This window comes from Anas acuta, chromosome 1 (genome assembly GCF_963932015.1).
Source record: "Anas acuta chromosome 1, bAnaAcu1.1, whole genome shotgun sequence".
Classification (NCBI taxonomy): domain Eukaryota; kingdom Metazoa; phylum Chordata; class Aves; order Anseriformes; family Anatidae; genus Anas; species Anas acuta.
This window is the reverse complement of record NC_088979.1, coordinates 94,950,213-94,958,214: the sequence shown is the minus strand read 5'-3', so window position 1 is coordinate 94,958,214 and position 8,002 is coordinate 94,950,213. Positions and strand designations below refer to the sequence as shown.

Genomic DNA, 8,002 nt, shown 5'->3' with positions numbered 1-8,002 from the left:
GCAATCTCCAATTTGTACCAGATGCAAAGGCAAAGATATTTACTACACATACCCCAAACTGCGCAAATTCCTTTGTCTTTGTGTTCACTTAACCTCAACTTCCATTCCACATAACTTACTTCACCTCAACTATGTTTCTTGGAATAACATTGAATTTTGGTCAGTTCATTATTGGCTTTGTTTGTCTTCGGTGCACTGTGCGTTTCAGGGTTGGCTTGAAACACAAAATAACGTGGAGAAGACATCCAATATGGTAATACAATCATTTGCCTACTATTGCAGGAATACTTTCCATTATAGCTTCTATTTTTCACACTCATAATTTTCCAAAACACCTTTGGAGGTGAAGTTTTCCCTGTTTGAAATTTGCCTGGAGGTTAAATTTGCCTTTGTCAATGGAAGTTTTAGCAAAGACTTTTAATCACTTACATTATGGGAGAGTGGAAAAAAAATGCATTTTTTCCAGCTTGGGAAGAAAAATGTCTAACCACATTTCTAAGAAGGGTGAGAGTAAATCTGCTGAGGGTTGAAATTTGACAGGCACAATCAGTTGAGTCCAGTCATATGTTACAGACCATGCTTTTTGAACTCTTCTCAATGGCTCCTGGTGTCTACAGAGGACTATTTTTGTTCAGTAGCCTGTGGGATCAGAGCAGAAATGACCAGTCACCCCAACTACTAGCAACTAATTTTTGTCCCTTTTTTCCCATGCAAGCACAGAATTAGGAGCTGTATTAACAGCTCTGTCCCTGGGAGTCCGGAAATGCTAAACTTAAATTTCTAATTGTTTTAACTCAGTCTCTTGGTATGCATATAAGTTTGTGCATAAATGAGTTGTTTGCCCAGTTAAACAATGAGAACTGAATGTTAAAATATTTTGTATCTTCCTTCTGTCTTTTTTTAAAAAATTATTTCCTTAAGATGGGGCTTGGATCTGGCCTGTAATAGCTTGTGAATCCTACATGAAGTCTGGCTATAGATATAATTATTGTATCACTACATCTGGTTATTGATGATTACGTGCATGAATACATTTTCTAAGCTTAATAGTCAAGACATACCATACTTCCAGAAGAGCAAATTGTTGGTTCACCTATCAGGAACTCTTAAAAATAATGCTTGAGCTGCAAGCTGTAAAGAAGCTACATCCACACAACGCACAAGACAAAAAAGCCAGTAATATCGTCATCATTGCTGAAAGGCTGAACGTGCAGGCTGCGGTCACAGAGACATCACTGACAGATACTGCATGGGTTGCTGAAGACAACAAGTTTACTCAGGACCAAGACGGTTTACAAGTTTTAGGTGAGATGAAGGTACAAGTTTCTTCACAGTTTTGGAGATGCAGACATGCATGGAGAGTGTTGGAAGCTTTAAAATTCAATATCATGTTTCTACTGCTGAGAAGACCCTTTTAAGTCACCTGCATTAATGAACAGTCATTACCAATTAGCTGAAAACTTGTAGCTTCCGATGGCAGTGGAAGTGCTAAGGAGTTGTAGCTGGGAACTTTGGTAGGAGATTTGCACTAGGCATGTGCTTGGTGAAAACAGAGTGGGGAAGAGAAAGAGGTAGTCCTACAGCCATGAAACCATGTAAGGGTAAGCCATGAAACCTTCAGTAAGGGTAATTCCAGAGCAGGAGCAGTGAATGAAGAAATGTAACTTGCTCTGGCTGTACCTACACTGCTCTTTAAGGGGCTCCAGGGAAGGGCTTGAACACCATATCTGTCCCCAGGTACCACAGTCCATAGCATATGGCATTTCTCCTACAAGTCCTTATAGCATTTCATGCAAGCTCCCTTTAATACATATCCTCAGTCCCAACACATCCGCCTGACGCACACACTTTTGAGCTGGCCATGCTTGAGTGCAAGGCAGAACTAGCTGGTCTCCTGAGGTCACTTTCAGACTGAATTATCCTATGATCCCATGACCATATTGCAGAGCAGGCCTGCTGTCTGTTTTTGCCATGGATCTTGGTAAGGAGAACAATGCTGCCACATTTGTGTGCCACAGCAGGTCACTGCAGTGTGGTTAGTGTCAGAGTGGAGGTCAGTAGCACCATACACTGGCTGGATTATTATTCTGCTCCTGCTGCCCTGGACATGCGAAAGCATCTTCCCCTTTTTGAGCTCATAGGCAGGGCATGTGTTACCCTGTGACATCCCTGAATAGGGCAGCCACAAAAGGTTTTATCAGGGCCCCTCTGGTCACTGCAGGTGGTCCTGGCACACACGAGTCAGAAGCGCAAACTGTGTGCATTGTGCCTGTGCTTCTGGGAAGTCCTCGATCTGCCACCTGAGCCAAATGTTGACTCTCAACTATTGACATGAGATATCAGTCTCCACAGTGTGATTATCTCCGCTTTCATCTTTATCAGTGCTGTGTGACCCTCCACAGCCTCCACCCAGATGACCATGGGGAGTTCAGTCACATCCTGAGCTCCTGCCAAATGTGTCTTTGGGTGCCTGAGAGCTGCAGAGGAGGTCAGCTGTACACCAAGACAGTGGGTGCTGCCATGCCTGCTGGTGTGGCTGCAAGCTAGGACATGGCAGAGATGGCTGCTCTCAGCTTCTGTGGGTCTGGTCAGGCTGCATTATTCCTAAGAGCTCTCCTCCTGCCTTGCCCATGGCCATGATCTTGACAAAGGCCTGCCTTGACCTTGGCCATGATCTGGGGGAAGAGGCTCCCATAGAGAAAAGTTGGTGAGCTGTGGTTATGAGCTGTGGTACATGCCAAGCAGTGTCCCCACCCATGTGCTGGTTCCCAAGAGCTGGCCCCACAGGGTGCCACCCATGAGCTTCTTGAACCATGAACCTGCTGACAACCCGCTCTGCTGGCTTTGGGGCCACCCCTCTGCCTGCTTGTTCATCTTCTTCCTAAGTCCCTCTCCTATGTGTGAAAGCTTGCACCCTGAGGTAAAAGCCTCTTCACCAGCCTGCTCCAGGTTGAGCAGCAGTCCTGCTCAACCAGAGGCAGGGATGGGACATGGCAAGGACACATTGCCCATGGGGTAAGACAGCAAGGGACAGAGGTAAAGGCCCTTGTACAGGTCAACAAGTCCAGAGAAGGGTGTGTGTTGTAAAAATGCTTTCTGGTTGTCAAGTGTAAAGCTTTTTCCTGTGGTCATGGACCAGCAAACTGCATTGGCCTCACACAGAGAAGCTCCTGGCAAGACATCATTCCTGAAAGCCAGCTCGCATTATACAGGGCTCTTGGGACCGCTGGCTCCGTGGAGACAGCGCATGGCCAGGGGAAATGTGAAGGCTGGTCAGCCCTCTTCCCACTGCACCTCCCTGCACACTGGGGACCAGCTCAGAGTGGTGAGCGACTCCAGCTGTTGTAACCCAGCCTTGGTATGGGGAGGGAGAAGGTAAGGAGAGGACATATAGCAGTGACAGGCTTGGCACAGAGATCTCCCCACTTCCTTTCTTTCCCCCCCTCCTTTCCCCTTCCCTCACACCACATATGTCTTGCTTAATCAGAAGGGAAGGGATCAAGACAGCTCAAATTAGGCACCAAATGGAGAAAAAAAAACTCCACAGTGATCACTGGGGCAATTTGCAATCCCTGAGATCATTCATCTTCATTGTACCCATAAGAGATGGGTCACGATACTGGCAGAAAGGCTGGGAGTGTAATCACAAGCCACATGCTCTCCTGGCCTTTTTTCTTAACCAAAATAAAAGTTAAGCCTAGAAACCCTCTGCTAATGGCAGTGACTTCGGGTTAAGAGCTATTTGCCCTTTCACATGTTAAACAGTCAGTAGTATCAGAACCTGTAAAAGAAAGTACAAGATGCATCCTTCTCTAAAAATTACAAAAATCGAGAGGGTTATAAAACAATGGAGCTGAAACAGAGCCCCAGGGCCCTCACGGAGCATGGAGCCCTTCTGTCTCCATTTCAAGATGTTCCCTGACCCTGATGGCCTGATTGCTTCTGGCTTAAGGGCTCAGCCTTGATATTGAGAACATAGGGTTGAGCCTCCAGCCACTTTGCCTGGCTTCAGTTCCTGAAGCCATAGACATGGGGCCTCAAGGAGCACGCTGATGGAGTAACCCGACCAAAACAGAAATATGCTGATCCATCCAGGAGTGAGATGGCCTGAAAGAAGAAATCCCACTGGACATGGTAGCTATGGTCCACTCTTTGCTGTCTTCCAGGAAGGACTTTCAGTGTGCTGTTGAACAGCAAGGCAGACGTTTCCTGTGGTATCAGTCCTCCAGCCCTGTGTAGTCACTGTGTAGACTCTGCTGCTCTATGCCACTACACTTCAGAGCCACTTGCTCTTCCTCATGCACTCCATAGCCTGTGTGAAGCTTCCAGTGGCCTTGTGATCAGCTGGGGAAGGCAGGATGCAGGATTTCTCTGCAATTTAGGCCTGGATGGACAGTGAACAGGTTATGCCATTAGGGGCAAAACTGAAGCAACTTGCTCACATGAGATGGGGTAGGTAGGGCAACTGCAATTTTCCCAAGTAAGACAGTCTTTTCCATTAGGATGGCATGTGCAGGGAAGGAGTCTGTGTTTTGCTGTGCCTCTAAGCTGAAGGCCTATGTGGCAATGGAGAGAGTGAACCTTTGTGTTCACTCTCTCCATTGTGTTGTGTGGATCTGATCCTAGGAGATTATCCTCTGGCTTTCCACTTTTGTAGATGTGGGGCTGTGTCCCATGGCTTTCCATCGGGCTCCTCCACCATGAGCCATCAACATACAATTACACTGCTGAAAACCAGACTCACTGGTTCCCTTCTTTTTCTGGAGCAACAAAAATGGCTAATCATCAGATGACTGATTAGCCGAAGAATCCTTGATGCGAAATGGACTGATGGAAGAGCTAGTGATGTGACCTCGGTAGGTGGAGGCATGGCACAAGCGCCTTGCTGAGATGGGGCTGGTGGTCTGGCCCTAGATCTTTCTGCCCAGAAATGATGATCTGAGCCACAGAGTAACTATTGCTGACTGGGGGTGTACCTGTAGTGAGATGAGGCCTACTGTCACAGCGATGTGCTGACATGCCACTCTGAGAGCTGTGAGCTTTCCTTCAAATCTGCTGCAATCTGCTGGTGGATGAACAGTTATCTTCCTCTCATCTAAGGGCTTTCCTGTCTGTGGGCTTCCTGAAAGTCTTTATAATCAAGGAAGAAGAATCTTGCCCTATGGAAAGTTGTTGCTCTTGCTCTTGGTTTGAAGGTGTCCTTCAAACTTTTTCTCTTTTGCCCGTCACTGCTCTCAAATTTGCCTTTATCCCAGCGAACAGTCTGGCCAGGGATCTCTGTGTGCCTGGTGGCTGTTGATGGTCTTCACTGTGAAACCATGGTCCTACATGTACTTCTTCCCCCTTTTCTCCCCACCCCTTTCCCCATTTTAGCAAGATGATATGGGCCTCATCTGACCCTAGTGCTCCCACCCTTGAATACCAACCAGGTGGGTGGCAGGCCTGGCTGCAGATGAGAGGATCCCATGTCCTCCTTGAATTGCCCAACTTTTGAAGAGACATGCTGTGTTTGAAAGGGCAAGGGAAGGAGGTAAGGTGTCACGGCCCACATTGCTCTGCCCTTTCAGATACACGATAGTAACCTCTGGCGTTCCAGAGTTTGGGAAAACAAAACCCCACATTGTCTCCTTATCGCACAGGCTTGGGAGTGTGGTCCAGCGCGGCGATAAGAGACAGCCACGAGCCTAATCTGGTTCAGGTCTGCTGCGTGCCTGCTGTGTGGTCTTGGCAATTGGGTCACTTTTCCATCTGTGAAATGGGGCTAGTGGTGCTTACCTTTGTTTTCAGGACGTTTCAGATCTCAGCACGAAGTGTTTTATGCAAATGAGGAGGGTTTCTGGTGCTATTTCTTAGTAATGAGCAGCAGACCTTGAATTTTGACCTTTACATATTGTTGGTTTTTTTTTTTATGTACTCGCCTCACCGGGCCTGGACTGAGTGGACTGGTAGCAATTGAAGGTCAGGACTATTTTCCTGCCAGCTCTAACCATATAAGTAGGGGTTACAGCAGCGCTGGAGGGGGGTGTATTTATGGGCATGCAGATGAGCTACCACTTGGAAGCCTTTCTGCGGGTGGATGGAGGGATGGAAGTGCAGCTCTGTGGGGACACGGTGTGGTCACTCCCGAAAACGGCACCTGACGTGCACTAGCTCAGCCTCTGGCTTTCTCCTTTGCTGTCTGGATATAGTCAGAGTGCAAGAGTGAAGGTGAATCTGTGGCTTAGCAAAGGCGAGTAAATAGAAGTGCCAGCTCGTAGGGTTACCCAGCCGTCGGCTCCAGCCTTTTGGGCGGCCAAACTTTGACGCTGACTAGGTTGTAAACAGGAAGAATATCGATGCAGTTTTCTGCACTTTGATTCTTGATAACTTTGCCCTCGGTCTTCTCAGCCAGACTGAGAGGAAAGGCTAAGTGCATTTCAGCCAGCATAAGGCATGCCTTCTTCTTCCTGGCTCCAGTGGTAAATGGTACCAGATTCATCTCGGGGTTCGCCTGTACAGTAACCACGTGTGCAAGTGTCTCTCTGTGAGTGCTAACCTAACTGACAGAGTTATTCCCATAAAAGTTGGCCTCATCCATACACTTCAGTGTCCTCAGTGTGCTTACAGCTGCAGCAACCCTTCCATGGGAACTTCTGCAGCCTCTCCAAGATTCAGGCCCCATCTTCAGTAGATCATAATACACACTACATACCTCAAACCTGAAGCTGGGCAACTGATTCCAGACTCCCTGTGGTTTACCATCTAGCCAGAAGGATGCTCACATGGTTACTGTGTCAGCAAATAATTCTTCATCAGCTCCAGTGGGACAAGCCCAGACCTATCCTTATCTACTGTGGGTGCCACTGTCTGGGTTTCTGAATCAGAGCAAGTCCTGAGGAGGTACTTGGCTTTGATGACCATGGGCTAACCTCTCTTTTAACTTGTTCATATGTGCACCCAGGAGCTCCTGTCAAACCCTTGCAGCAGCTGGCAGTAGCAGCAGAGGGAGACTGCCACGCTGGAGCATGCAGTGCTCTCCAGAATACTGTGTTAGTTGTGAATATTGTGTTAGTACCCCCTCTGGACTGGATCCATCACCATGGCAGCTGGCTGAAGAAACAGCAACAAAACAAGGAAATCACCAACTTGTTGAAACTTAATGGCTTTAGGTTTGGATGAGATTTTGACAGACCCATCTCACAGCTCCTCAGTGGCCCAGGCATCATGCAGACTGCACCTGTGCTTCCTCCTCCCCCTTCCCACACACCAACCTGAGACTCCATCCCCTTTCCAAGAGGAAGATGAACTGTTAGAGTTCTGTCTGAGGTGGAAGGCAACTGTATTCAATAATAATAATAATACTCTGTAAAAGGGGATTTCTGTGTTCTGCCTACTTGCCGTTTTGATGCTGTACAGGCTGTGATCTAGACCTTATTTTGCATATGCATTTGAGATAATTTCCTTGATTACAGTTGATGATACCATAAAAATTACCAGGGACATTGTTCTGGGATTATGGCTAACCTAGGAAGAGCTCAGGTACACAGTGATATGAATTAGGATCGGATTCTATCACAAAGATGGCTCTAAGCTCCTGAATTCCTCCTGTTAAATGGGAGAGTTGGTTTCAATCCATTATTAATGATTCCTGACGCAGTATCTGATCTCCAGTTCCGCAAAGTTCAGGATGGTTCAGATGAGCCTTTGGGCTCATGAGATGAGCTTCACTCATCTCATGAACTTCAGCTACCTGTGATGTGTCATTAATGATCAATTAAAAATACTGCTTACCTGTGAATATAGGGACCGTTGTTTAAAAGAGCAAGGGCAACTCTAGGACACTGCCAGATTTCTCAGGCAGATTTTCATCATCCAGGTAGCATGGATGTTAGGTATAAGGTAGGGCATTATGTAGGAATGAGAACTCTGATGCAGATTATGTGGAGGACAGGGTTCATAAATCTCTCTACGGCAAAGTTATCAGGGGTCAGTGGGTGAGCAGAGACTGCCACAGCTGAGAAGA

General features: G+C 47.1%; 1 protein-coding gene across 1 annotated transcript in view; it reads left to right on the top strand.

Moving 5' to 3' along the window:
- The window catches only part of KCNE2 (potassium voltage-gated channel subfamily E regulatory subunit 2), a 102,266-nt gene that overhangs the window by 75,524 nt on the left and 18,740 nt on the right, over positions 1-8,002 (top strand). The window lies entirely within an intron of this gene.